The 27,095-nt window shown below is 32.5% G+C and overlaps 1 protein-coding gene across 6 annotated transcripts in view; it reads left to right on the forward strand.

Annotated features, from left to right (window-relative positions):
• The window catches only part of Sox6 (SRY-box transcription factor 6), a 577,529-nt gene that overhangs the window by 191,270 nt on the left and 359,164 nt on the right, over window positions 1–27,095 (forward strand). Inside the window, exon 1 of one of the 6 annotated variants that reach the window (XM_071616373.1) lies at window positions 14,476–14,503. The exons of the other annotated variants lie outside the window; for them this stretch is intronic. The gene's annotated coding sequence lies outside the window, so the exon portion shown is untranslated. Of the gene's footprint in view, window positions 1–14,475; window positions 14,504–27,095 lie in introns of those variants that run through there. 6 annotated transcript variants of the gene reach the window in all.

Genomic DNA, 27,095 nt, shown 5'->3' on the forward strand with positions numbered 1-27,095 from the left:
TTTTCTTTGTCCTGTTTGTTAGCATGGCTAAGGGTCTATCAATTTAATTTATTTTTTCAAAGAAGCAACTTTTTGTTGTGTCAATTTTTTCAATTCTTTTGTTTCAATTTCATTGATTTCAGCTCTGATTTTAAGTATTTCCTGTCTTTTACTGCTTTTGGTGCAAATTTGTTCTTCTTTTTCTAGTACTTTGAGATGCAATGTTAAGTCATTTATTTGTTGACTTTTTCTTCTTTTAAGGAATGAACTCCATGCAATGAACTTTCCTCTTAGAACTGCCTTCATAGTGTCCTGGAGATTTTGATATGTTGTATTTGTATTCTCACCTCTAAAAATTTTTTAATCTTGTCCTTGATGTCTTCTGCAACCCATTGTTCTTTCAGTAGCATATTATTTAGTCTCCAGGTGTTGGAGTAGCTTTTATTTCTTATTTTATCATTGATTTCTAATTTCATTCCATTATGATCTGATAGAAAGCAGGATAGTATCTCTACTTTTTTATATTTGCTAAGAGTTGCTTTGTGACATATTATATGGTCTATTTTAGAGAAGGATCCATGTGCTGCTGAGAAGGAAGTGTATTTGCTCATTGAAGGATGAAATATTCTATATATGCCTGTTAAGTGTAAGTTATTGATTGTATTATTGAGTTCTATAGGTTCTTTGTTCAGCTTTTGTTTGGAAGATCTATCCATTGGTGAAAGAGGTGTGTTGAAGTCACCCAAATTTATTGTGTTGTGGTCTATTTGACTCTTGAACTTGAGAAGAGTGTGTTTGATGAATGTAGATGCTCCATTGTTTGTGGCATATCTATTTATAATTGTTAAGTCTTGTTGGTGCATGTTTCTCTTGAGCAGTATGTACTGTCCTTCTTTATCCCTTTTGATTAATTTTAGCTTGATGTCTACTTTATATGTTATGAGGATGGAAACCCCTGCTTGCTTCTGCAGTCCATGTGAGTGGTATGATTTTTCCCAACCTTTCACCTTCAGTTTGTGGATGTCTTTTCCTATGAGATGTGTCTCTTGGAGGCAGCATATTGTTGGCTCTTTTTTTTTTTTTTTTTTTTTTGATCCTTTGCTAGTCTGTGTCTTTTGATTGGTGAGTTTGGGCCATTAACATTCAGGATTATTATTGAGACATGATTTGTATTCCCAGTCATTTTGGCTTATTTTTGGTATTTAACTTGACTTGGTTTCTCTTCTGATTAGATTTTCCTTTAGCAAAAAAGAATAAATACCTCCCTCTGCTGGTTTTCATTTCCTCTTTGTGGTATATTTTGCCATGGATATTCTGTAGTGCAAGCTTTCTAGTTGTAAATTCTTTTAGCTTATGTTTATCATGCAAGGTTTTTATTTCATCATCAAATCTAAAGCTTAATTTTGCTGGATGTAAGACTCTTGTCTTTCAGAGCTTGGTTTTTGTTGTTCCATGATCTTCTGGTTTGAGGGTCTGGGTTGAAAAATCTGCTGAGATACGAATTGGTCTCCCCCTATATTGATCTGATAGCTTTTTAGATTCTATCCTTATTCTGTATGCTAGGAATATTCATTATTATGTGCCTTGGTGTAGATCTGTTTTAATTTTGTACATTTGGTGTCCTGTAAGCCTCTTGCATTTGGTTTTCGAATTCATTCTTCATTACTTGGGAAATTTTCTGATATTATCTCTTTGAAGAGATTGTGGATTCCTTTGGTTTGAAATTCTGTGCCTTCCTCTATCCCAATAACTTTTAGATTTGGTCTTTTGATGGTATCCCATAATTATTGGATGTTCTGTTCATGGTTTCTTACTATCTTCACTGTGTGGTCAACTTTATTTTCCAGATTGTATACTTGCTTTCATTATCTGATGTTTTTTCTTCCAAGTGATCTAGTCTATTGGTTATGTTTTCTATTGAGTTTTTTATTTGGTTTATTGTTTCCTTCATTTCAAGGATTTCTGACTGGTTTTTTTTTTTCAGAATCTCTCTCTCTTTCTTGATGTCATCTTTTGCTCTCTGTATTTGCTCTCTTATCTCATTGTTGGAGTGATCAATTTTTGCCTGTGTTTGCTCATTTAGGTCATTCTTTAATTCACAGATCATTTTAGTTATGAACCTTCTGAACTCCTTCTCTGACATTTCATCAACTTTTCTATTCATGTGTTCTGTTATTGTAGTATCCTGGTTTGTTTGAGGCACTTTCCTTCCTTGTTTTTTCATGTTGTCTATGTGACTTCCTTTCTTGCAGTGTGGATCTGAGATATTATAGTTTCTACCCTATACTCTTGTAGTACCTGTGCAGATTGTCTATACCTCACCTTGATGTTGGGCTTCTAGACCCTACTAGTGTCCCTCAATGTATGCTACAGCAACTAAAGGTGGTGGTGGCAATAGCCGAGATAACTTGAGAAAATAATGGAGGTTCCCCAAGATGGATGCAATGTCTTACAGAGATGGGGTTGAAAGGGTGGGCCTTACACTGTCTTTGGGATGCCTGTTCTGAGATGCAGTTGCTTCTAGGCCCTGTCTGTTCTCAAAATGGTAGGGATTACTTCATGGGGAAAGCTATGGTAATGTCTGCAGTGTCCCAAGATGGGTTAGTCTTGGGCTTCCGGGTGGTGGCGAAATCGGACCTACCCTGAACCTAGGTCCCACCAGTGTGGGCCACACTGTGTGTTCTGCTGGTCAGAAGAGGTGGTTCTGTGCTGGAGCCTGAGCTCCAGTGGGTGTCTGCTGGTAGTGGGATGGACCTTGAATAATTTTTTAAATGGTGTGTTTTACATCTCTGGGCAGGCAGATGATACCTAACATTATAGTTAGTAAGAACTTTAGATTTCAGCAGGTAACCCCCAACCTCAGAAGAGTTGATGTGAGATAACAGAACTGTGTTGTAAGGGGAAATGAAATAAATCAGTTTGTTTGTCCACAGGGTCCAGATCAGATCCAGAGAATAAGGATTTTAGGACTAGGTATGTAGCTCAGTGGTAGAGCACTTGCCTGGCATGCGCTAAGGTCCTGGGTTCCATCCCCATCATGGGGAAGGCAGGATTGGGGGACAGGAAAAAAAGAAGATAATTTTAATCTGAGTTAGGAGAACATATTTTAAAAAATAATAAGTGTATTTACATTAAATGGTTTTTTGGCCTTCTGTTATTTTAGTTGACCTATTGAGGTAATACTTTCATTTAAAAAATTAAAAGTATATTAAAATTACACAAGTAGTAAAAAGATGCATTCTTATAGAAAAGTGTCTGGCATTTAGCAGACCATCATCAAACATTTCCTCAATTAATAATTATTGAAAAAAAATGAAAGAAAATTTCCTTAATATGTCTCCCCAGTCAAAATTCAATTTCTTTCCAATAAAAACTTCTATTTTGATTTTTATCCTTCCAGACATCTTTTAAATAATCAGATACAAATATATATAGTTCCATAGAATTATGAAGCTTTATTTTATGTGAGGTTGACACTCCCCCCTTTTACACATATTGCCTTATACTTTGTATATTCTTTTTTATTTAAAATTACAATTTGGATCAGTCCTTTTATATAGTATTACTTAATTTTCTTCTACATAATTCTATACTATGTATAGTATTTACAGTATGTATACATATTTATACTATGTCATGTTATGTTAATAGACATGAGTTATTTCTGATTTAAATACTGTCAACTGAAACATCAGGTATTGAAAAATTTGAGGGTGGCAAAAAACTTGATTATTGTCTTAAAATATATAATTTGGGCATAGAAAATTTCTATTTGGTAGGGTTATGGAGAATTACATAGGTAATAAAGGTACTTAGTACTCAGGGAACCTTTAATAAATGAATCATCTCCCTTCCCCCATCTTTCCTTAAATTATTTGTATGAGGGTAGGATTGAAAGAATATGGTAATGTGATTGCTCATATTCTCATTTTTATCTTCCGCAATATGTTATTTGTATTGCTTACTTAATTTTTAATACTCAGTCTGAAGGATATTGAAGGTGATGACTTAGTCCCTATTTTCCTCATTGCTCTTTAATGATTGGCTTCATGAGAAAAATGTTATTGACAAACATCAGTTTTCATCTACTGTATGCTTGGCACAATGGGAATAAAATGAAAAGATGATTTCTATATATAAAAATATTATAAATTTGTGGGAAAGACAGACACAGGAATTAATAAATACTGAATAGTATAATAGGAGCTTGAGTAAGTCAAGGGTAGAAACAACTAACTTTGGTGTAGTCGGGGAGCATTTTCATTGAGTAGGTGATAGTTGAGATAGAACCTTAAAGGTTTATTAATATTTCACTGAACAGACAAAGGAAAAGAGGTTATGGACAGAGTAATAGAAACCATGGAGAAGTGAAAAAAAAAACTATGGTACTCTTTATTTTGTCTTTAAGGCAATACGAGAAGTATTTATGTTCAGAGAGTAATTGGAAGTAAGAAAAGGCCACTTGAATCTATTAAAAACTGATTAGGGATGACTATAAATTCTGGGAAAAAACCACAAAATTACTATCTGAAGGCACTGTAAAGCAACTTAAAAGCAGGCTTAATCACTAGAGGACATGACAGTAGAAAATAGATGGAGGGAAACTTGGTATGTTTGTCATTTTTAAGGTTTGTTGTATGAGGGCAGGCTCCGGTTCTGTGTCAGACAAGTTAATAAAACTCTGATAGGAAAAAAACCAACATTCTTTCTGGCCTGGAAAACCAAAAAAGCAGATTTCAGGTAACCATAGCTTCTCAGAAGTAAGGGGGTAATCCTGGAGAGTAAAGAGCTACAGCAGGAGACTGTCAACATCTATGTACAAACTTTGTCTAAATCTCTGACTGATCCCCAAACCAATGCACACACAGGACAGGCTTCAAACAGCTTGGACAAGCCTAAGGGACTAAGCAAATATTTGAGCTGCTGTGAGCTGCAGGTGAGGTAGAATATTCAGTTTGGGTCTTTGCAAGTAAGCTTCTTGCTGAAATAACAGCAACACTCCTTATAGGACTATAAAAGAATCCAGAGTCTCCACATTATAATTCAAAATTTTTCAACATATGACTGACTAAAAAATGTGAAACCAAACAAAATAGAACTCAGAACATCTCAGTGGGGGATTGCGGGGAGGCTATAAACAAGGAGCTAAATGGGAACTTAAAACTGAAAAAAAATATAAACTAAGAAAATTATTTGAGGGGACAGTCAGCAGAATAGAGATGACAGAAGAAAATATCAGTTCATTGAAGATAGAACAATAGAAGTTGTCCAATTTAAAGATCAGAAAGAAAAACATTAGAAACTGTGAATATAGTATTAGGGATATGTGGGACAATATTGAAAGGTCTAACATTGGAGTCCCAGAAAATAAAGAATGATATGGGGACAGGAAAAAAAGAATTTGAAGAAATAATGACATCAAATTCCCCAAATTTGGTGTAAGACACAAATTTACAGATTTAAGAAATTCAGGGAACTCCAAGTGAGATAAATTCAAAGAAGAGCACAACTACGATCTAGGCATAGGCAAAGGTTTTGTGTTTTTTTTTTTTTTTGGTAAGGATCAAGAAAAAAGAGAACATAACTTACCAAAAAAAAAAAAAAAAATGTGGCATCTATACACAATGGAGTACTACGCAGCAATAAAAAATGACAAAATCATAGAATTTGCAGGGAAATGGATGGCATTAGAGCAGATTATGCTAAGCGAAGCTAGCCAATCCTAAAAAACAAATGCCAAATGTCTTCTTTGATATAAAGAGAGCAACTAAGAACAGAACAGGGAGGAAGAGCATGAGGAAAAGATTAACATTAAACAAAGACGAGTGGGGGGAGAGAAAGGGAGAGAGAAGGGAAAGCATATGGAAATGGTAGGAGACCCTCAATGTTACACAAAATTACATAGAAGAGGATGTGAGGGGAAAGGGGGGGGGGAAACAAGGGAGTGAATTGAACAACAGCAGATGAGGTAGAGAGGGATGATGGGAGGGGAGGGGAGGGGGGATAGTAGGGGAAAGGAAAGGTAGCAGAATACAACAGTCACTAATATGCCATTATGTAAAAATGTGAGTGTGTAACCAATGTGATTCTGCAATTTGTATTTGGGGTAAAAATGGGAGTTCATAACCCAATTGAGTCAAATGTATGAAAGATGATATATCATGAGCTTTGTAATGTTTTGAACAACCAATAAAAATATAAAGAAAAAAAATATATAAAATAAAGACATTGTGTCCCCTATAACTAAAAAATAAATATTTAAAAAAAAAAAAGAATGAAGGAGAGGAGTTGGGAGTATTGCTCAGTGATAGAGCACCTGCCTTGCATGTGCAAGGATCTGGATTTGATCCCTAGTTCCATTAAAGAAAGAAAGAAAAAAAAAAAAAAGAATGGAAGATGAATAATCACTATAGATTTGATACAACATGAAACAAAAAACCTAAGTAGCAATGTACTATGCAAGAAATTAAATTTGTTAATTAAGAAATAAAAGTTTCTATCAAGGGGGTTATAAACCCAAGTGATTTCACTGGTGAATTCTATCAAACATTTAAGCAATAACACCAGTCTTACAAAAACTCTTTCAAAAAATTAAAGAAGAATTCTTACCTCATTTTATGAGGCACCAGCATTCACCCTAATACCAAACTTGAAAAAAATTACAAAAAAGGTTAATTACAAATATCCTTTATGGTTATAGATGCAAAATACTTTTTAACAATTATCAGCTAATTAAATTTGGCAATCTAAAAAAGTATAATATATCATGACCAGTAAGATTTAGTCTAGAAATGAAAAGTCTAACATGTGTAAAATTTCACTATTACCAGCATAAATGAAAAAATTATTTGATATTTTCAATAAATATAGAAAAAGCATTTGACAACCCGAGTTCATAATTAAAATTCCAAGAAAACTAGAAATAGAATAAAACATCCTTAATTTGAAAAGGGCATTTGTGGTAAACCTAAAACTAACATCATGTATGATAGTGAATTATTTAATATTGAAAATATTGAATTCTTTCTTCCTATGATGGAAACAAGATAATTAATGTCCATGCCCCCTCATCCCACCTGTAGGTCCTATCCATTGAAATGAGGCAAAGCAAATAATAATAAGCATAAGAATATGAAAGGGTAAAACTACATGCTTTTGGCAAGGTCCTGTGATAAAAGGTTGGTAGCTTGTATTTTAATTTAATCAATGGGTGGAAATTGAAATTTCATGGTAAAAAATGAGAAAAATTACTTCCCTTTTGACTTAGTCTTAAAAATTAAAACAAAATTAGTAAAAGGTGTATATAACTTGCAGTATTCATATGTGATTCTAACTATGTATCAATTTTTGGAAGAATAAACTTGTTTTTTAAGAGTAATTTTCAGATCAAAAGTTGTAATAGCATAGTCATTTTTGATATTCTAGTACCATTACCACAAAGGTCATTTTTGTAAAGATCATATCATAAGGACATTGCCTAATCTTTTTACATTCAAATAATTCTCTTTTGAATAATCTACCATATCATGTATCATTTCTGTCAAATTTTGGTTCTTTGGTTTTTTTAATCTGATCTAACTGCCAATTATTTATTTTCAGTAATTAGATCTTTTCTACAATACTACATTTCTATATTTATTGAAATCTTGCAACTTTTGCAATGTTCGTGATTTCATTTTGCAGTTCATTAACGTTTTAATTTTGAATATTGGTTATAACAATACTGAATAATGCAACATGTAGGAGTTGGTTGGCTTGATTTTTAATTTTGTAAGACATAAATTATCTGGCTGTTATTTAGTAGCCCTATGCTTATGTGCACTTCAGCCAGTCTTTGGGAATGAAATCCAGGTATTAATGTATTTTTAAAATTTGTTCTTTTTAGATATACGTGACAGTAGAATGTATTTTGACATATTGTATATACACGGAGCAAAATTCCCATTCTTGTGGTTGTACATTTATGTGGAGTTTCACTGGTTGTGTATTAATTTACAGACAAAGGAAAGTTATGCCTTATTCATTCTACTGTCTTTTCTATTCAGGTATCAATATTTTTGAAGTTCTTCATGTTACTTCATTATGCAGACAAGTTTGAAACCACTGAGCAGTGATTTTCAAAAACACAGACATTGATCCCAATGAGTAAGATACATGATAAATTAATCTGTGAGGGATATTTGAATGAAGACTAGAATAACCTTATACATGATAAATTCATTAGTGAACATTTTTAGATTCTCATGACTTTCACTTCCTATGTAATTTTGGAAACTTACATGATCAATATTTAGATAATAAGAGAATCTCCTAAATTCATTGAGTGTCATATAGGAATGGGCCAAGAAATACAGTGGTAAACTAAAATGCATGATGTCCTTTTATCTAGGAGTTTATAATCCAAAGAGAACAAAGGCATTAAGTAAATATTTGGTTTTAAGATAATGAATATTATGAAAGAAAAGGAAAATATAACCAGGATTTAGGATGGTGACAAGACCCGGCATTAGTGGTATGAAAGCTGAGACCTAAATGATGAGTAGGAGATAATTTGATGAAAAGGAGACTCTGAGGGAACAGTGTTTTTGTAGGCCATAAATTGAGAAGAAGCTTTCAAGCCCTAGGAGCAGAAATCAGGCAAATGTAACTAGAGAATAATCAACAGAGAACAGTTGGAGAAGATCAAGTCTTCTGCTGCTGAGTGTATGCATAGGTGCCAAGAAGTGAAATGAGAAAGACAGTTTGGAATCAGATTATTAATAACTATTGTATCCGTACTAAGGAATCTATATTTTGTAGGTTATGGGTAAATGACTAAGGTTTTTAATTAAGCAGGAGATTGAGGTAATTAGATTTTTGTTTTAGGACATCTCAGGACTCCCTCCCCCAACCCTATACTCCCAAACAAGGAAAGCCAACTTCTGAATTTCCTGACTTGTAGTAATATTACTAAAGTTGAATAGACTTCTCCAATTCTCAATATTCTCCTACTTTCTAAGCTAAATGGAAAACTACATGTATGAGAAGAAAAAATCTCCACTAGTATTCCTCAAGAGCCATATGCATACCAATACAAGCAATCTTATGTGTTTTAGATTTTGACAAAGATAGCTTTGAAGTAAGGCCAGAGACTTGAGAGCCATACTCAAGGGTTTGATCTGAAGAACAATATGGCTCCAGATATTACAGATCTCTGGACATATGAAAGTGGTTAAAGGCAATTCAAAAGCAACAAACATGAAACTGTCCTTATAGTTGGAATGACTGTGTTAGCTAGTAGGAGAGGAAAAAAATAAATAAGTAAAAACCCCACAAAATTTTAATTAAATAATGTTTTACATATTTTTCCTTTGGACTCAATTCAGTCACAAATGAAATAGCAGTTGCCTGGGATTTCCACAGCATTAATTAATTCAAAAGAGCAAAAAATGAATCAAAACCAGGAACTTATTTATTATTCTCTTCTTTCCTTTAAGCATCATGAAAAACTCAGAGTCTCCTGTGATTGCAGGAGTTTGCATTTCTAAGACCTGGATAATCCAATTTAAAATGGATTAAAATCTGCTCACAAACATAATAATAAAGGGAAGATATTTGTTTTAATTTATTTTTTCTTCACTTTTTTTGTTTAGAGAAAGTTTTAATTTTAAGTGATGTAAATAAAACTTGAAAATAAAGACACACTAAGAGTAAACCACATCTAAAGAGCATTTTTGTTTGTTTTCCAAGGATAAGATGCACTTTAGAAAATAATTTACAGGCATGATTTAGACTTACCCTTTTTATTACAAAACATAGATACATCTTTTATTTAAAATGGTGTCTATTGCTTTTAACCCCTGACAATTGGAGTCCAAAAAAAAAAAAGAAATATGTGTTCATACAAATTCTATCCTGATTCTGCCATAGATTAATCCTGTAACTGTGTTTCCTTTAGTCCATCTCACATCTGTACTAGCACAGTAATATTACTAGAATTACTGATAATACTAATAGTAATACTTAAAGCAATCAAGAGTTTATAACGTCCCAGAACTTTGTGACTTTTTATTCTTCTGCTTTTTACTCTTTAAAGTTGGAGCTCTGATTAATGAAGAAACAGGAAAATGATTTATATTTCTGGGAAGACACACTTTTTTTTTTTTTTTTTTTAGCTGAAAAAGTCCTCTGGGATCTGCTGTGTAGCTCTCTAGCATGTTCTCTATTAATTGTACATGGTATTTAGAGGGACAATTCCAAGGAGAAATACATGCTACAGATCAGAAAGAAGAAATTTTGCCATAGGTTGATTTCTTATATTTTAGATTGCTTTCTGAGCTGCTACCCTTTCTTTCTTTCCTTTTCATCTGTTCAGTGTCAGTGATTACATGGTAATAGCTAAATTTGCCTAAAGCATTTTAATTTGTATTTTAGAAGGTAAAAAGGTGCATTTCATTTATGACTACGTCTTGAAATTTCTCCATTTTATCTGTTTATTTTGCTGTTTGCCTAGAGTTGTTTAAATATTTTCTACCCTAAAAAAGAGGGTGTGTCAGAATTGTTGCAAGCAAAGATAGAGGTAATCATATGTGGTTCATGTTATAAACTTTGTGTTGATGTTGACTGCTATTTAAAATAGCACATCTACTTTTAGCAGTCTTTCAAGTGAATTTATTGTGCAACAATTAATGTTCTTCACAATAGTTACAATTTTGTAAACCTTTATTATTTCAGGAGCAATGTGGGTTATTTGAAAAAGGGACTCTAATAATAGAGAATGAGTTAATCTGTTATATACTCATGCATTTTTTAGATTTTTAGACTTTTTAAAGAGTTAACCTTATTTTTACAATTTAACTATACATTCTAATTTTCTAAACACTTTGTTGTTCAGAAAATACAGAAAAATTAAGGAGGATAATTAAAATCACCTATAGTTTCATTACCAGAAAAGGTCCCTATTTATATTTTGGTGTAATGTAACATAGTTGAGATTACATCCTATACAGATTTTTCAGTTTAATTTCTTAGCAGCTTGTCTTGGTGGCTCAGAGTTATCACTATGAACATCCAATTCCTGAGCTGTGTCTAGAGTTGAGGGGCTGCTAGGTTTAATCGTCTGTATATTGAGTGACTGGCAAACTTCTGTGCTTTTTGGATTCTTGTGGTTGCATTTTGAGTTTCCTGTCTTGGCCTTTGTACTTCTCTGTAATTCGTGTTTTGACAGTTAGCAAGATCAATTCTCCTCCTGTACTCTCATAAGCTGCTGCTTCTATTTGAATATGGTCTGTTGAATTAGATAAGAACAGGGGGAAATTAATGTTTTATTGAGCTTCTTTTTTGTTATATAGCACTAATGTAGGAGCTTTCCCATAAGTTAGCATTTACTTTTCAATTCTTGAATTGTTACTTGTTTTGGAATAGCAAAGAGCAATTATTGAGCACTCTGTATATGCTAGGCACTGTGCTGAGAACTTTACATGTCTTCTGGATTTATTTTTACAACATTCTGGCAAGGTGTGGACTATTATACAAATAAAAATACTTAGAGAAGTTGAGTAATTTGCCCAAGATCATATTATTTGAAAGTGGTAGAATCAGAATTTGAACTCAGGTATGCTTCTCAAATAATTGTAAGTGCTACAGTTATATTTAAGAGTAAATAGATTCTGAACTGAGAAATTATTTTAAAAATTAAATAATGGTTAATGTATTACCTTGATTTGGATTTTGCTTCTTTTCAAATTCTCACCATTGCTTTATTATAGGGACGCGGTTGTATAAAGGATCTATGGAAAAATATAGTGTTATAAATGTAGAAGAGCCTAGGGATTCAATATTTGAACCAAACTATTCTAATAGAAGGAACTTAAAATAATTTACCAAGGAAGAAACAATTCTTGTTACTATTAAATAAACTTCTTTTTTTGTAATTCATGGAATCATGAGTGCATTCTTTAATTTTTTATCTCAAAGGATACTGATTTATGGATTTGTGAAGAAGTTAGTACAGTAATTAGTCAAAACACCATTGTATTGATTTTAATATCCATAACTATATTTCTCAGGGAAACAGGTAATTAATTATACATGAAACAAAGGGGGCAGTTTCAAGAAGCAAAAATCTCAAATAGGGTCTTTTATAGTGGTTTAGAGATTAAGTGACAGTTAAGAGATTGATCTTTAAAGTTAATCTACCTATGTTCAAATCCTGATTCTGCCATTACTAGTACAACCTCAGGTAAATTAATGTCTTTGTGACTAGTTTCTCAAATGTAAAGTAGGGACTGTGATAGTAAAATTTACATAATAATACCTACTCCTAAATGGGTTGTATGTTTCTAGGACTAAATGAGTTAATGTATGTAAAACAATGAGAATAAGCTTAATTGCATAATAAATGATTTACAAGTGTTATTATTATTCTAATTTGAATTTTAAACCATTTTTCAAAACTCAAATGTTTGTTATAAACATAATTTGTTTTTTGTTTCACACATAACCAATAGTATATTTCATTATTCTTTCTTCCTTTTCTTAAGATGTACTGTAAAGTTGACACTGATATCATGTTGAATTCTGTAACTTCATTTTACGTCTATTTCTTGGATCCAAGCACAGAAAATTTTTAAATTGCTGTATTTTATTCAGAATGGACACAAATTGCTGGTGAAGTATCAAATATTGTATCTCTTTACCTTCAGATAATTTCCCCCCATCTTAGAAGATTTTTCTCTTTTGAAACTGTGCTGCAAACAGGGTAACTGTGCAGTTCTGTTCAACAGTTGACTTGATGTTCAATGTGCATTGGTTGGTATCCTATAATAGTGAGCATCACGTGTTCATTTGCTATTTTATTATTGAAAGAAAATTGCAAAGAGCAATTTATCCCCCCACCCCTACTGTGATGTGCATGTGCAAAACAAAGATAAAAGTTATGTTTTCTTGGTGGAAGGGTGTGGGGGTAGAGGATGATTTCAATTAGAAATAATGACAGCACTAGAAGCTGCCAATGAAGAAACTGTGGCTACCAAAGGAAAAGAGAAGTTAATTCCTGAAGTAGAGGTATTTGATTAAACCTTTAGGATGTTCTTTATGTGTATAGGTGTCATGTATGTTGCTGTTTATGAGCTAATGTAACAGAACACATAGCATTCACCATGTGTTCTTTCCAGGGTTATTGCAAGATGTTTTCTGGCTGTTTTGATGATGGTTGGGAGAGAAGCAACCCTGAGATATCCAGAGAGCTTGCAGTTAATAAGTAAAATAAAAAAGTATTTTGATAGGCAAAGACTTTTGCTTTTTAAGACTTTTGTTTTTCTTTTATAATGACCAACTGTGAGAACTGGCTTATTATAATAGTGATTTATTATTTTGGTTAATAATGTTGACTTAGAGAAAAAAATTAGCAGACTCTTATTAGAATATATAATGCTTTTTTTTTCATTACCTTAACAAACATATTTGGAAATAGCATACCACCTTGGTATCACTCACTCTCAGGTAATTTTATGTTTAAGTATTTATTTTTAAAATTTAGCATTGTGTCTGTGTGTACCTGTACACATATGTGTGGGTATATGTTTGGGTTGGAGCAGAGCTGGTGACAGCACATGAAATTTTAAGGGGTTGAAAAGTCAGTGAAAGTTGATGTAGGGGATTGGAATTCTGCACTGAAAAATAAAAGGTTTCAAATATGTTTTCTCCCTCAGTGGGAAAAATGAAACCTACTGTATTAGGAATATTTCTATTAAGAGTATGTAAAAACATAATATTAAAAATTATAAGGACGAACAAACATTTTAGAGACAGAAAAAGAAAATGTATATGATTTTGAAAAGTGAAGCACTTTTTTAAAAACATAATTTCAAGCATAGAGTCCAATTGGGATAAAATTTTAACAGAGCAGGCTGTGCCATTTATAGATTACAACACTTCTAATTTTCTCAGTGTTACAAAGTGTTATTTTGATAAAGAATTTGTTGATGCTATATCAGTTTCTCCATGTGGAGAAGTGCTGTTGGGTGATTAGTTAGGCTTGAGGCTTGCAGCCAAAATTCAAAAATTTGGTTTCCAGTTTGCAATAGGAAAAAGCTGCTAAGTTTTCCTGAGCCTTGATTTCCTATAAAAGAAATCCTTCACTATCAAGGAGGTCAGCTCATTTTCTTCTTTTGCTTTCCTTCTTTTAAATTTATTTATTTCTTGTCTCATATTATTCCCATCTTCACCTATGGTTAATTAAATAAATACTATTGTTGAAGGTACTTCAGGTTTTTTATTAATTTTGTAACATGAAAATTCTTTACATTTGCATAAATTTCTACTATAACTTTAAAGCTGAAGAATCTACTTTTTTTTTTTACTGCAAGCTTAAAATCAAGGAATCTAAAATTTGGAGAAATTATTTGATTTGCTCAGGATTACATGTTTAGGAATCAGGGATAGAACTTTTAGCAATGCCACGCTGACAAATAATTGATACGTGTTCTTTATTTTTGTCTTTCAGTGTTGATTACCAGTCTCAGCATATTCCTTTTTATCAACGGTTGAGTCACTTTGCAATTGTCTTATTTTAGTACATCTACCTATCTGCTAGTAGATGGACTCAAATAAATATGACTTGCCTGATTGCTTTTTAAACCTCATTTGCAGTTTGATGTAGTTAGTATACTTAAATTTTCCTCACTTTAAAGTTTCTGATTAGACAGAATATACTAATACATTCCTTAGGAAAACCTCTATTTTTTGGTATCTGTTTTGGCAATGTGAAGTCAATATGTTATTTTCTACTTTTAGTCATAATTGTGGGCTTGTTAAACAATTATGTGATAGAATGGGTTTAGAGAAAATCGCAATATATGTAGTCTTTCTCTTTCCTTTTCTTTCTCATTGGGAAAAAAACCTGTGATTATTGTAGAAAATCAAGAACTATAAAAATATAATTTTTAAATTTCAATCTTCAATATTTTGATGTGTGATATGCAGTTAGGATATAAAGAACCAATTATTCCAACCATAATACTAATGTTATGCATTTTCAGATATAATTCTCATAGATTAAATTCTCAGATATATTTGGTTCTGTTTTTTACCTTCTTTTATTTAATTGATCTGCCTATTCATTTGGCAAACTTTTGTGTGTGTGTGTGTGTGTGTGTGTGCGCGCGCGCGCGCGCGTGCGCTACTGAGTATTATACCCAGGCCCTCCTACTTGCTGGACAAGTGCTGTATCACTGAGCTACATGTACACCCCCTTTCTAAAATTTCATTTGGGTTGTGACTTTTTTAACTGATGCATGCATGTATTTTGCATTATCATTTATTTATAATTTTAACTAGTCTACAATGTGTAGCTTCAGTAGGTACTCAATATATGTATTTGTTGAAGAAACATTGTATCAATATTAGCTATTTGAATATTAAGGAAATTTTTATTGTTTCTCTATTGTGGCAATTCTTTGGTGAACATATTTAACATATAAGTTTTTGAATATCACTGATTGCTTCACTGATTGATTTGAATAAATTCTTAGATATTTAAAATCTAGTTGAGTACTGTGGCTCATGCCTGTAGTCCCAGCTACTTGGGAGGCTGAGGCAGGAGGATCACTTGAGCTCAAGAGCTCAAATGCTCAAGAGTTAAGTAAAACAAAAACAAAACAAAACAATTCAAACAGTATTTTTAATGATTTTGATCCATACTGCCAAATTACATCCCTGAAAGAATGCATCAATTTATCCTCCTCCTAAGAGTTTGAAACATAGGGCCTTGATCATTTCTTGTTTGTCTCTCCATTGTAAATGCAGTACCAATTTCTAACGAGTCTGAAATTAATAGTTCATGGTAAAAGAAACATTTTTGTTTTTTTAATTTTTTAAACGTTTGCAAAGTTTGAAGGAGGAAGAAAGTTCATCAAACTTACTGAATTTATAGTGCAACCATAGTTTCTGTGCTATAGATATTAAAATAACCAATGGCGATGTTATTCCACATACTTGGGCAAGTCACATGTTCAGGGGACCAGATGATGATAATAATAATGATAATAATAAAAAGAAAGCAATAGACATTATTTTAGGATAATGTCTTCAGGTGATTATTTTTCACATCTTAAATTGTTTTTTCTTCTTTGTACTATGAAATCACTTGTTATCTTCTGAGAAAAACATGCTGATTGCTTATGTAGTTTTCATGTCTTTCCATGATTAAAATATTTCACTTGGTATGAACGACCTCACTTCTGTGATCAGGTAGCAATTTTTTGGTGAAGGAGAAATTAATGCTTATTTCATTTTGTCTTTGCAAACTTGCAACCGAGATTTAAACAGAAAAGTAAATTAATATTCGAGTTTTGAGTTTTTGTACAGCAAGAAGCCAATAAATATCCTGGTTCCTTTAGTTTTATTGACCAATTTATTTGCTTTTTATTATTCCTTTTTGTTTCTCTTTTAATATATATATATATATATATACACTATAAAAAGAGAATAGAGTGGGACATGGTGGTATACACTTATAATCCCAGCAGCTTGCGAGGCTGAGGCAGGAGGATCACAAGTTCAAAGCCAGCCTCAGCAATTTAGTGAGGTCCTAAGCAACTTAGTGAGACCCTATTGCAAAATAAAATAAGAAGAAGAAGAAGGAGGAGGAGGAGGAGGAGGAGGAGGAGGAGGAGGAGGAGGCGGCTGGGGATTTGGCTCAGTGGCTAAGTGCCCTGGTACCAAAAAAAAAAAAAAAAAAAAAAAAGAATAGAATAGGTCTTAATCTTGATGGTATAGTTATTAAAAAGTGACATCTTCTTTGCCTAGAAACAAATATCATATTTAATAATTAACAACTTGACTTTTTTAAAATAAAAGATTACTTTGTAGATTGCTTTATGAGATTTAGCTTCCTGGAGAACTGGAGAAGCTCCCCTAAGTATTTCCTTCTTTTTTCATTTTCTTTTTGTCTTTTCTCCTCCTACTTTGTCCTTCTCCCTGTCTCTTCCCATCCTTTCATTTTCTTCTTCCTATCAAGGTTAAGTTTAGTGAATATTTAAAAAAGACACAACATCTAACATCTGGGATGTTGCATCATCAGCACTGTAGATTTTCCCCATTTTCAACAGTTGCCTAGAGGTTTAAGTTGGTGCTGGGTCTGCAGAATGTAGTCAGGAGTTTCAGAGATGACCATGAGGAATTATTTCCTCATTTTCTTCACTTTAACCTCATATAGATCACATGAAACTCTTACTGTTAGTAATAGTGCTATGTTTTTAAAATCCAACTTTCATGTTTCCCCTTCCCATGTTCTTAGTACCTATCATTTGAATGACCACTTAAAGGCAAGAGTGTAAAGAGGCGTGGTTGAAGGATTTCATTTATAACTTTAGCTAACTCTATAAACATGCATGGATTGTGTCTTGAGGATTAGTACAACAATTTTCTAGTTCTGGGATGACATTCCCTTGGCAGCCAGTATGTTTCTACCTTGGATGCCTTTCTCTCTATTTCTACTCTCATATCTACTTCCATCCCTTCTCAGTCTTTTGGAATGCCAATTTATTCTAATATTGATTTTAGGCCAAAATAATTCAGAAGGTATAGATCCAGGCAGGAAAATATCACATTAGGTATACCAGAACTATAGATAAATTATTTGGGGTTACACAAATTTTAAAAAAAATCCTATTTGCATTAACTCTTCAGTTGCCTCCATTACTGTGATCAAATAATATTCACCACTAGAAATAGGCAATTCTAGACTTTTAGTAAGTTCTTTAGGACTAAGGACATTTCTTTTCTATTTTCTGTACAATTCTTAGTACTTTGCAATTTATAAAACTGGATTCTAGTCTCATATTTTTAGTGTTTTGGAGTTTGGAAAACTGGGTTCTAATCCTAACTCTGGTACTAATTAGTAACCAGTTCTTCAAATTTGAACAAGTTGTTTAAGCTCTCTAGGCTTCACTTTGCTTTCCATTGTAGCAACCTCTGATTCAGTGAGGCAAATAGTTTAATCTCAGTTGGATTAACTTTGATCCAAGAGGAAGATGGCATTACCATGTTGGATCAGGTGTTAGAATATTAATTGGTGCAGTTTATAACATTTGAGAAGATTTTTGGAAATGTTAGTTAAAAATGGTGAACATTTCAATTTGTAAATTGATCTAATTATATTATTTATATATTATTCCTATTTCTCATGTAAAACCTAAGGGCAACAATTAGCTTTTGAAGTTCCAGTACTTATTTTGAAGTTTCATTCTTAAAATTACTAATAGTTTTAGTGTTGCATTAAGTTTGAGTTAAATTCTGTGATTTTTTACTATGGTAAAAAACAATGGATATAAAAGATGGAGACATAGTAATTACAAAAATAGAGAATGGAGAAAATGTGAATAAGAATATGAATATGAAAGGAATAAAAATAAATATGGTCATTCTTTTTAAGTATTTGTCTGACCTTTAAACATTATTTTATTTTCCAGTTTCTTAGATTTAGCAGGGACAAAGCATTACCCAAGAATAGAGGATACAGCATAGACTGTCTCAATTTATGACAGGGTATAATTCTTTTGGTATGTTAATTTGTTTTATTCTTTTGCATTGCAAAGAAACTCCTCAGTTGCTTTCTTTTTAAAAATACTTATTTTTAGTGGTAGTTGGATACAATACCTTTATAATATTTATTTATTTTTATATGGTGCTGAGGATCAAACCCAGGGCCTCGCATGTGCTAGGTGAGCACTCTACTGCTGAGCCACAACTCCAGCCCCTCCTCACTTGTTTTTGAATTTTTAATTATTTAAAATACTTTAATTGTCTTATGACACATGTTTAAGCAGAGGCTGGGAAATCAGTCTTTTAAAGTTTTAAAGAGAAAATGATGAAGATATTGATATAAACTTATAATTTATCTGCTTTAAAATGCATTCTACACTTTATATTTGACACATGACTTATAATGCTGTAAAAGTTAATTTTTGGAATTAGTTTGGGATGAATTGTCATAAGTTTACCTGAATATCCACTTAGAATGCAGAAGTGTTAGAAAATTTGCAGGCCTGTGAATTAGTCATAGCAGAACTGAGAGTACCTATGTGACATATTTAGTGAAGATTCTGATGAACTGAAAAAAAAATTGAGTCCTGGACAATGAAAATATTCTGAATAGGCTTTACAGATATTTCCGATGTTTTTGGTAGGGAGTTTTCTAAGAGTAAATTCTCAGCTGTGTGAATATGCAGTCCAGGATGTTCCAAATTATGAAGAAATACAAAGGGAGGTCAGAAAAGGAAAGATTTGATTTTGTGATTTAAGTCCATATGATGTAGTATAGTTGTGTGAGATGATATCTATATAGAAGTTGGAGTAGTTGTTCTGAATTAAACATGAGTCAAAGCACAGTCCTGAGTATTTATTAAATATACCAATGGCTCAGTGGCTATATTAATCAAGATAAAGAGGTACATTCGCTCGCTCCTATCTTCCTTCTTTTCTTTTTCTTACCTTCCTTTCTTCCTGCCTTCATTCCTTTAGCATGGTTATGATTTAATAATATCTAATTTAATAATATCTAGGATATGTTATATGTATATTATATATAAACATGCATATACTATATGTGCATTTATATAGTATATTCATTGCACACTTTCATTCTTAAGATTACAGTTAAGCACATATAAAACATAAAACCACAAACTGTTGCTATAAAAGTTGGGTAATTTCTTGGTCTGATTGTACTCTAGAAATTATAGAAACCCATCAATTAAATTCTTAGGTATAATATCATTTACTTCCAAGGTTCACTATTTCCAGAGCAGTAGGAGGAGATGTTGCAGATGACAAGAACTACCTAACAGTAAGATTTTAAATTTATTTGGGAGTGAATGAGCAAAACAAAGAAAGGAGTTAGACCTAAGGGAAAAGAACAAAGTATAAAAGGAAGAGTGGATTAAATATCTGTTTTGGGCATGTGTCTAGAATTTATTTCTTTATATGTTGTAGAAATACAGAACTTTGTATTATGATCTGTCTTTTGTGGTTCTTATTCTGCTTTTGAATAATGAAACTATGTTAGGGACATAAACTCAAACAGTTTTATGATGAAATCTTATTTCCTTTTTTTCACTGGTACTCAAGAGAGGTTCACACATTCACATACTAACACGCTTTTGTGAATAACATTCTACAAAATAGTGTTTTAACCTCTTGATTTATACATCCACAATGAAACTACATTTGTGAAGAGTTCTCAAAAAGTGGTTATATCAGTATACAAGCATGACAAATTTCAAATATAGTTACATTAACTAATGTGAGTTTTTATAGCATCAGGAAAAAATGAAATGCCTTCAAAGTGAGGGTTCATAGTAAATGAAAACATTTTATGTAGTAGAATCTTAAAGTTCTTCTCTGAGGATCAATTATTCCATCCAAGTATTTAGCAACTACTAGTAAATGTCAAATTTATTCAACTACTCCATCTCTGTCAACATTTTGAAGATTGTTGATGATGATCATCTTTGCCTTTATTTTAATTCTTCTGCAGTTCCCTTCCTGTGAAAGTCTAGTGTTGAAGCTTCTTGTGACCAGTGGTTAACTGTATACTTCCTTTGGGGTCAGTTATTGTCCTTACTTAGCTGGGTTTATCTTTGGGTGATCTTTTGGTGTAGTATCTTTTCCAACAAAGTTCCACTCTTAGTTGTCAACTCAAGATTTGCTTAATGTTTTGTTCTCTCTTAAGAAGCAGACAGATGTGACTGGTCTCAATTTTAAACCCTGCCATCTGTCTCTACTTTCCCTCTGTTTTCTTTTCTTTATATGTCATTAATTTATCATTATTTATTTTCTGCTAGAAAATCCACTTATCTCTACTGTGCAATTTTAAAAAGGTATTATACTTTATGGCAGGTTAGAATCACATAGTGTGATGAGGGGACAGAGCCAACAAACTTGCTTTCCTTAAGTCCTGTATTATTTATTCTGGTCATCTTGAGTAACCTGACTTTAGAAATTTATATTTTTACTACATTTAATCATTAATCAATAAACTAATCAATTACTTATTAAAGTAAAATAAAAGATTCTTGCCTTCAGTAAGCTTATAATATAAACCAGTGAAGGCAGTATAAAATGCTGAAAGCTTGCCATTCAACAAATATTAATGCCTTGTATAATAATAATAGCTAAGGTATACTGATGATTATGAACCAGGCACCATGCTAAAATGTTTTAGATATATTACATAATCAAATATTTTACATCATTTCTATGAGCTAAGTTTTAAAAAAATTTCATAGTTGTAGATGGACACAGTACCTTTATTTTATTTATTTATTTTTTATGTGATGTTGAGAATAGAACCCAGTGTCTCACATGTGCTAAGCAAGTGCTTTGCCACTGAGCTATGAGCCCAGCCTCTCTGAACTAAGTTTTATTATGATGATTTTTATAGTGAAAAATATGAGTCACAGAGGTTACTTGCCCAGGGTCACAGCATTAGTAGTATAGGGATTAATAAAACCAAGAAGGCTGACTCTTAAACATTATGCTAGAGAGCCCCCATATATAGTATGGTAGGATTATAGATTTGAGATTGATAGAAAAGCAAAAATAATTTTCATTACCAATAGAGTTTGTAATATAATTTTGCTTTTCAGAATAACATCAAGATCATGTATATATAGTATATATATGCATACACACATACAACATATGTTACACAGTATTTCTGTGTGTGAATATATTCACTTTTTCATTCATTTGTGCTTTGGAGTTTAGAGTTAAGTGTTTCCTGAGCACATATTATGTGCCAGCACCATCTGGGCATTGGAGATACATCGGTGAACAAAACAGAAATTCCTGACCTCAAAGAGCTTACATTCTAGTGGAGGGAAACAGGCAATATGTATAAAAGGGACCTCAGCAAATAAGTTATTATGTCATAGCAAGTTATATGAAAAATGCTGTGAAGAAAAAAAAGAAAGACAAAAAAGGAGGAATAAGAGGTGCTCAGGGTGGAGGTATGTACAATTTAAAACAGGATGATCAGGAAAGGTTATCAATGAGATGAAATATTTTGCTCAAAGACTTGTAGTAATAGAAAGGGAACCAAGCAGATATCTGGGGGAAGAGTATTCCAGACAGAGGTAGCAGTCACTGAAAAGATTTTGAAGTGGAAATGTACTAGGCATGTTCAAGGAACAGGAATGACACAGGAGAGGGTAAAGAAAAGTGAGTGAAGGGGAAATGTTAGGAGATGAAGTCAGGAGGTAACAGGCCAGATTTAGTACAGACTTGTTAGTCATTGTGAGGATTTTTGCTTTTACTGTTTAGTTTGATGGGGAGCCATTGGAACATTTTGAGCAAATAAGTGATATGATCTGACTTATGTTTTTAAAAGGACCACTTTGATTGTCGCTAGGAACAAAATGTAAGGGCAAGAGAGTGGAAAAGGGTGACCACAGAGGCTGTAATCTAGGTGAGAGTTCTTGGTGGCTTGCAATAATAAGTGCAGGTGGTGAGAAGTATTTATGTTCTAAATATATATTGAAGGAAAAACAAATAAGATTTTCTTACAGACTGTATTAGGAAGATGAGAGAAAGAGAAGAGTCAAGAATGACTTGACTCAAGAATACAAGTAACAATAAATGTTGATAAGCTTGTGGGAAAAATTCACGCTTATATATTGTTGGTGGGACTGCAAATTGGTGCAACCACTCTGGAAAGCAGTATGGAGAGTCCTCATAAAACTAGGAATGGAACCACCATTTGACCCATTTATCCCATTCCTTAGTATATATCATAAGGATTTCAAATCAGCATGCTACAGTGATGCAGCCACATCAATGTTTATAGCAACACAATTCACAATAGCTAATCTATGGAGCCGACCTAGATTCTCTGCCAGAAATTAATGGGTAAAGATGTTGTGGTATATGTACACAATGGGATATTACTCAGTCAAATGTCAAAATGACTTTATGACATTTGTCAGTAAATGGGTGGATCTGGAGACTGTCATGCTAAGTGAATTAAGCCAATCCCAAAAAACCAAAGGTCAGCTGTTTTTGCTGATATGTGGAAGCTAAACTACAATAAAGAGGGGAGGGGAAGAAGAGAGGAGGATTAGACAAAGGGAATGAAGGGAAGGGAAGATGGATAGGAATAGGAAAGACAATAGAATGAATCAAACATAATTTTCCTATATACATATAAAAACACCTAAGTGAATCTCACCATCATGTACATCCACAAGAAGGGGTCCTAATTAGAATAAGATATGTCCCAGGCTTGTATAATTTTATCTAAATGGATTCTACTGTCATGCATAAAAAAACCAATAAAAATAAAGAACAAAGAGAGCTTATAAATAATTTTTGATTCTTTTCCTCAAAACAGTTATTAACTCAATGTTCTATATATTGAGATGAATTGGAATGCTCACAGTAAACACATATGTCAAAATTCAGTGAATGAACACTTGATTTGTGCATTTTATTACATGCATTTTTTAAAAAATAATTGAAACAAATATTAAAATATAATTAATAATATATAAGAAGAAATATTCAGGAAGAATTTTTGCATGTCTAAAAGTCACTTTGCAAAGCACCAGAAACACAAATGGATAGCTATATGATAAAGGAAGCATTGTAAAATTGTAATGGTAGAATCCAGGTGAGGGGATTTCATTCTATAAATCTTTAAAGTTTGCTATATAATTGAAAGTTTTCATAATAAAATGCTAGGGAAGACAGTCTGCAACTAAATACGACTAATTTTCAAAGTGTTTCTGTTTGGGGGAAAGTTTTTTTGTTCAATTTAAATTTAAAATTTTGTATAATTGGACTAATGACATACGAAATTAATGGAAATCTTGTATTCTGTTTCTCTAGAATTAATTTTAAAGGAGTTTTTATATTAAAATAACCAAGAATGATCTGAGAAACAACAACAAAAAAGAATGACTCAAGGTTTTTGGCTGAGAAGCTAAGGATGGAATTGCCATTAAGCAAGTTGGGAAAGGTTTGGAAGGAACAGATTTTAGAGGAAATATCAGGAACTCTGTTTAGACATGTTAAGTTTTAGATTTATGTTGGACACCCAAATGGGCATTAGAGAGAAGGGGATTTAAGATGAAAATTTATGACTCTGAGAGAGGGTATGGGTATGAACATAGTGCAGCCTTCCCTTGGTATCTGTGGGGGATTGTTTCTAAGACACCCTGCAGATACCAAAGTCTGTGGATGCTTAAGTCCCTTATATAATAAAACAGTATAATTTTGGATATAACATATGCACAGCCTCCTGTGTATTTTCAATCATTTCTAGATTACTTATTATAGCTAGCAATGTAAATGTGATGTAAGTAGCTGCTGTATTGTTTAGGGAAAAATGACAAGAAAAATGGTGTATATGTTTAGTAAAACCTTTGCAGGTCTACATTTTTAATACATGATTGGTTGAATCTGTGTATGCAGAAACCATGGTCTGACAGTATTTCTGGATCTCAATCCAAAGATCTTTTTCTCATCCTTTGTGTATGATATTATAAAAAAAATTTGAATGATATTAAATTATGGGTGATGAAAATATAAATTTATACTCTTGTCAATATTTTTTGTCTGCCCAAAGTATTATACTGTACCAAATACAGTCATATCCAATCAGAACAATGAATGCAAGTACTTAAAATGGGCGGGGTTTAATTGAAAGAATTTAAAAAATAATTTTAGTTGTCAATAAATGTTTATTTTATTTATATGTGGTGCTGAGAATCAAACACAGTGCCTCATGCATGCTAGGCAAGTACTCTACCACTGAGCCACAATCCCAGCTCTAATTGAAGGAATTTGTTGCACAGACATTGGAAGGTGAAAAAAGCAAAAGAGGAAGCTGAAATAACCCAAATATTAATAACTGTAAGGAGCAACGAGTCATGAGGTGAATGGAAAAAAAAAAAACCCTCAAAACAGGAGAAATTGTATTCCTTAAACCTGGGAGCGTAGAAAAGCTTGTAATTGGTGATTGGGCTTTTAGGGAGAGGATATGCTGTGTAACTGCTGCTCAGACCACTGAGGTGAATGTGGCATGGCTTATGCAATAATAATCACTGAGAGGATTGTGGCCAGCCGGTACTGATATTTCTGAGGGGCTTAGGCAACTGGTGTTGGGGGTGCTCCAATGGAAATTTGAAATGGTGCAATCGTAGTGTCTTTGCTGCTGCAGGAGCTAGAAAAAGGAAGTCTCTTTTCTCTTTCACAAGTCATTCTCATTGGCAGAACCTAACAGGAAGCCAGCTGACAATGAAACCTGGGAAATACAGTGCCACAGCATGGTAAAGCAGAGGACTGAAGTGTGACATAGGAGTCAAGAAAATTAGTCAATACTGGCACATTTTTTGTGAATATTAAGATATTAATAAAATCTGGAGATCTAATTTCATTGAGATGTTCAGTAAAGTGGTGCACTTTATATTTTAAGACATAGTGTTTTGATTATTAAAAAATGGGAAAAAGTATTCTGTGTTGAAGAGACAAGAACTGATTAATTTTAAGAAAATATTATTTTGCATTTTTTACAGTAACCATCCTAATGTTCATGAAATTGTACCTCTTTGTTTTGATTTGCCCAATGACAAATAATCTTGGTTATTTTTCACATTTATTGCCATTTGTATATGATCTTTGGAGACATATATATTCAAATCCTTTGTCCATTGATGAATTGGGTTGTTTTGTTGTTGTTGAATTGAAGCATTTGTCTATATATTATGGATATTAATATCTTGTTATGTGATATGTAAATATTCTCTTCCATTCTATGGGTTATCTTTTCAATCTGTTGATGATGTCCTTTGATGCACAAAATTTTTAATTGGATGAAGTTCAATTTATCTATTTTTATTTGTTACTTGTTCTAACTTAGTTATTTTTGTGTCATATCCAAGACATTTTTACAAATTTAGCGTCATCAAAATTTTCCTGTTTTCTTCAAAAAGTGTTATATTTTAGGTTTCAAGTTTAGTTTTTGGTCCATTTGAGCTTAACTTTTGTATTTAGTGTAAGGAGAAGGTTCAACTTCATTTTTTTTGTGTGTGTGTGAATGTACCCAGTTTTCCAAGAACTATTTCTAGAAATGACATCTCTTCACTTTTTAAATCTAATTTTTAATAAATCTAGATTTGAGGAAAAATGGACTAGACACTTCGAGTTTATAGCCAGTTTCTAGTATTAGTGTTCTTTTTGTTTTGTCTCTGTTGCTTGCTATATTCGTATAACATAATGAAAGTACTAGTTAAATGAAGAATTATTTGTGGTAGACAGAAGAATAAAATTGTTTTAGATTTAACACTTTTCGAGGAAAATTACTTATAAAGTGCATAGACTTTATGTTTGTGTACATATATTACTATGATATGCTAGATAATGATTTATTTTTATGCTGATATTGTGTTTAGTCTCTTGGATATTTTGGCCACTTTAACTTTTTATTCACATTGTTGTGACCATAAACTTTTAGAATTTGTTAATCACTCCTTTCATTTTATGGTGTATTTAAGCTGTGGTGTAATTAAGCTGAGGATGACATTAAAAGGTAAATTCCAAGGAGATTGGTAATTGCTGAAAGAGTTATTTGGTAGAAATCTCACTTCACTGGACTATTCTCTCTCATCCTTTTGCCTCATACTATGGGTACACATTATTCTCTATAGTTTGAGAGCATGTTCTTTCCTTTAAGCCCCAGGGAAGAAAATGTGGTTGCATTGTGTCATAACTTTGTGAATGATGTGGGACATCAGTGGCATCATTAGGTATCTCAGTAGAAAGCTTATTGTCTCTTTTAGCTTGTGATGAATGTAGCATGCTGTGATGCAAGGTACATTTAAAATAGTGCTCTTTCTTTTGTTGTTCTTTCCTAGTTCTTATCTTGGGCCAAATGGAGAAGTGAAGGTATCTTCAGTCTGAAAGTGATAATTCCAATAAAAATGATAGTATACTTCAGATAAGAAACTTTACATCTGTTTCAGATACAAAACAAAGCAAAACCAAAATCAGAACACACTTAGAGGCAAAAATGTTCTTCAGCAAAAATTCAAACTAGGTTTCAAACTAAGGAGCTAGATTACAGATTCATAATTTCT

The sequence above is a fragment of the Marmota flaviventris genome, chromosome 9, assembly GCF_047511675.1.
Source record: "Marmota flaviventris isolate mMarFla1 chromosome 9, mMarFla1.hap1, whole genome shotgun sequence".
In the NCBI taxonomy this organism is placed as follows: domain Eukaryota; kingdom Metazoa; phylum Chordata; class Mammalia; order Rodentia; family Sciuridae; genus Marmota; species Marmota flaviventris.